The sequence below is a fragment of the Peromyscus maniculatus genome, chromosome X, assembly GCF_049852395.1.
Source record: "Peromyscus maniculatus bairdii isolate BWxNUB_F1_BW_parent chromosome X, HU_Pman_BW_mat_3.1, whole genome shotgun sequence".
Taxonomy (NCBI): domain Eukaryota; kingdom Metazoa; phylum Chordata; class Mammalia; order Rodentia; family Cricetidae; genus Peromyscus; species Peromyscus maniculatus.
Window position 1 is genome coordinate 90,100,393 of NC_134875.1, and position 4,155 is coordinate 90,104,547.

Genomic DNA, 4,155 nt, shown 5'->3' on the forward strand with positions numbered 1-4,155 from the left:
GCTAAAGTGTTTTCTTGTTGTTTGTTCCACATCAGCAGCCCTGTGATCTGTGGCTGATGGGTTTGCTCTTAAAGGGAAATTGAAAAGCCAAGAAATGGAGGGGGTTACTCAGCAGGGGAAACAGGCCACAGCTGAAGCTGAAGTTAGAGGAAATGTCCATATTACATTCATCCTGTGCCCTGCATCCTAGTCAAGTCTCATTATGCCACTTACACTTTAAGACCTATCCCTGAAGTTCCTGTTCACTTTCAGGGACTGATTTCTGCTTCTGAAGTTAGTCTCAGGTTTTGTCCTCTTTCATCCAGAAAGGAGCACAATGGGAGAGATCCCTGGGTTCCCTTCTCCAACCAGCAAAGAAGCTAAGGGGTCTCCCAGGGTCTCGTGAATCATGGAAAGTCCGAAAGAAATTAAGAGACAATAGAGAATTTCATCAGAGGGAAGGTGATATTTCACACACACACACACACACACACACACACACACACACACACACACACACACACAAATGATTTCTGTGTCCTGTGCTGCTCAGTTAGGGAATGGTAGGTGTGATTGCCAAGGGAGATTTTGGAGCAAAAACATTGCTGAAATCTATCTAGTCTGATTGTGTCCATTGGAAATTCGCTGGAATTGTATCAAAGTGGCCCAGGCCTCTCCCCTAATTTCTTGTGCCTTGATCAATTGACCATCAGTAATTTCCTTCAATGCAAATTAAGATAATTAGGTTATGTCTGAGTAACCCATGTGATGTTTTGTTCTGTTTTGAGACAGGATCTCACTGTAGCCCTGGCTCTCCTGGAACTCATTGTATAGACCAGGCTGACCTCCACTCAAGATGTACCTGCCTCTACCTCCCTAGTGTTGGGATTAAAGACATGCAACACCACGCCTAGCATCCTACAAGGACTTTTTCAACTAAGTTGAGCCTTTTTTCCACATTGATTTTAAATCAGTTGAACTGAAGTAGGGTTATGGTACTATTTGTTGCCCACATGACCTACTGGACAAAATAGGTGGAAAACCTGCTTCCTTTTTTATACAGACAGATGGCTGCCTTGGCTGTGGTCCCTTAGAAAGTCTTTTCAAATGAAGGAAACATAATTGTGGAGGGAAGCTGCTAAGAACCATATAAATACAGAGAGAGAGAGAGAGAGAGAGAGAGAGAGAGAGAGAGAGAGAGAGAGAGAGAGAGAGAGAGAGAGAGAGAGAGAGAATTTCATACATATAAACTGGATTTTGATCATACCCACTTTCAGCTCACCCACCTCAACTCCACCCACACCAAGTAACTCACTTCAGTCCGTTCCATGCTGTTCTGTGCTTTGTTTGGGAGCCAGGGTTCTGCCTGCAGAGGAGTCTGCCTTCTGTTTCCCTTTGGAGCAGAAGTAAACAGAACAGATAAGGACTCTGTACAAGCTATTTAGGGACTGCTAAGGGCAGGCTGCTAATGTCGCACTGCTCTGCACACACGGAGGGGTCTTGGTCCTACTAACTTCTCATTCCTTTGGAGAATTCCTAAGTTTTAGCTAGACTACAAAGTTTCTGCAAGTTAGTTTCAGCCAGAAAAATCAAGTGACCCAAGGGCATCATGTTCTCGTTTAAAAATCTCTTCAGCACCTTTCCTCCTAGGAGACCCTAAAAGGCAGGTAGATGGAGCCAGTGATTTCATCCCTGGTTTATACGTAAAAAGTTGGAACATGGAGAAGTGGTTTGCATATTGCCATGCAGAATAGTGACTGCAAGTCGGTGCCAAGCAGGCTGGAGTGGAAGACAAAGTTCATTGCTAAGAATTCTCTAAACACAGCATGAATGGTATCATTGATATGTGCCAGACACTAGACACTTTAACTACATTTTCTCATGTAATACTCACATAAATCTACGAGGCTGGCATTGTTATTATCTCTGCTTTTAGATAAAATGGAAGGGAATCTCAGATCCTTTAAAACCCTTGGCTACATTCACTCAGCCAGATCCCTGGACTTCAAAGCTCTCCATTTTTCCCATTGCACTGTAAAGCTGTTAGCTTTACAGTGTGGATGGATTCTAGGAATGCCCCCAGCAGCTTGCTCCAGATCAGAGAGTGCTGCTGAAAGATACCATTTGCTGCTTCCCGTCCTCCTGAGACCTAAGCTAGCCATCCAGCCTGTCTCAGCATCACAGCATCTGAATCCCATGTAAGCATGGCCTTGGAGTGCCTCCTCTCACTCCTACCCCCATGCTGACATTTTTAGTCACTGTACCTAGTCAGGTGGGCCCAACCTACCTTTCACTTGAACTTGCTAGTAAGTGGGCGGAGGAAATAGGATAGGGAGCAGTGAGTCAGTGGATATGAGTACTTGGATAGCTGGAAATGTGCCTTCTGCCCCTCAGACCTTCAGCATCGGATGAAGGATATCCTCATGAAGAGTTACTTAGTTGTAAGTCATTTGAATAACCACAGCAGAGAAATGCTCTTTCTCTGAGATAATTGCTGCCTACTGTGCTTCTAGGTTTTATTTCTTCTGTTTTGTTTTTCATAAAGAGGCTGTATAGGCTGAGCTGGCACTGAATTCTATGCAGAACAGCCTTCAATTGAACTCAGAGATTAGCCTGGCTCTGACTTCCAAATGCTGGAATTAAAGATATGTGCTGCCATGCCTGGCTTGTGTGCTTTTGAAAACTCCCTCTTTTATTCCTTCAGTTTCTTCTTTTCCGACTTCCTTCCACTTGATGCTGGAGCACAGATTTTTTTCATCATTCTAATGCACAAAACAGTTTCACTGTGGCTTCCCAAGATCTCCTGTGTAAGCACCATCACCAACAGGAAGGGCATGCTCTGTGGATAACAAATTCAGATCAAAAGAAGCCAAAAAAGAAGTAAATATCCATCTCTGTGTATAAACTCACACACCGGTAGGCAAGAAATAGTCATTTTTTAAAGATACTTTAAAGTAACTTAATTATGACTCCCAGGCTTCCCATTCTAATAGGGAAGTTGAAAATCCTATATCATTCATTATTGGGGTTTCTGCCTATTCAAGCACTGAAATGCAAGGAAGTTTGTGGTGTCCAGAAATTAAGGCAAAGTCTCCTAATCTCAAATCTGACAACCTCATTTTCCATGCCTACAGCAAGGAAAAAGGCAGGAGCCCCACATATCTAGGTTCTGCCTCCCTCTAAAAACCATGGAGCATTTCTTCCCCACTCATAAACTGCTAAGAATTCCTACAACTCAAACACAGGATCTTTTTTTCCCCCAGTGGTGATAGGAATGGTAGAGATCTTTCTTTTTCTCTCTCTGTCTCTGTCTCTCTCTGTCTCTGTGTCTCTGTCTCTCTCTGTGTCTCTGTCTCTGTCTCTCTCTCTCTCTCTCTCTGCTCCCCAAGGTCTCTTCCTTCTCCCTCTTGACTTTAGGGGTCTTTAGGCTGTTGTACAAAGAAAGATGAACTTGCTGCTATCAACTTTCTGCACTGCAAAACTGTATTGCAAGAGCTCTATCAAATAGAGATTTGGTTGGAGATTTAGATCAGTAGAGCACAAAGCTCTGAGTTCTCCTACAGGAATCCTCCCACCAAAATAACAACAACAGACAAACAAACCTGGTGGCCAGTAAGCTTGCTGGATGATCCCTGCCTGTAGCCCAGGCGCTCAGAGGCAGAGACAAGAGGATCATTCAAGGCCAGTGTGGGCTGTGTAGAAAGACCCTGATTCAAAAGACCAAAGCAAAACTGAAAATCAATAAAAAATTAAGAAGTCTATTGAGGACCTGTTCACTTCTGTTGAACAAGGTAGTGGGTAGTGAAGACCTAGAGAGACAATAGACGTAATCATTAAGTATTTTTCTCTGGGAGATGGTGGCTGACGCCTTTAATCCCACCACTTGGGAGGCAGAGGCAGGCAAATTTCTGAGTTCAGGACCAGCCTGGTCTACAGAGCAAGTTCCAGGACAGCCAGGCCTACACAGGAAAACCCTGTGTCAACAAACAAACAAACAAACAAAAACTGAAGTGTTTTTCAAAAGATACATTAATTACAAAGATTCCCTCACTCGGGGAATAAAGAGTTTTCACTAACCAAGAATTTAGGACATCAAAATTTGAGATGGCTTCACCTTGCCCCCTTTGGTGCTTGAGTCTCCTCTACACCGTCTGTCCTATGTCTGCTCGCCTCCAC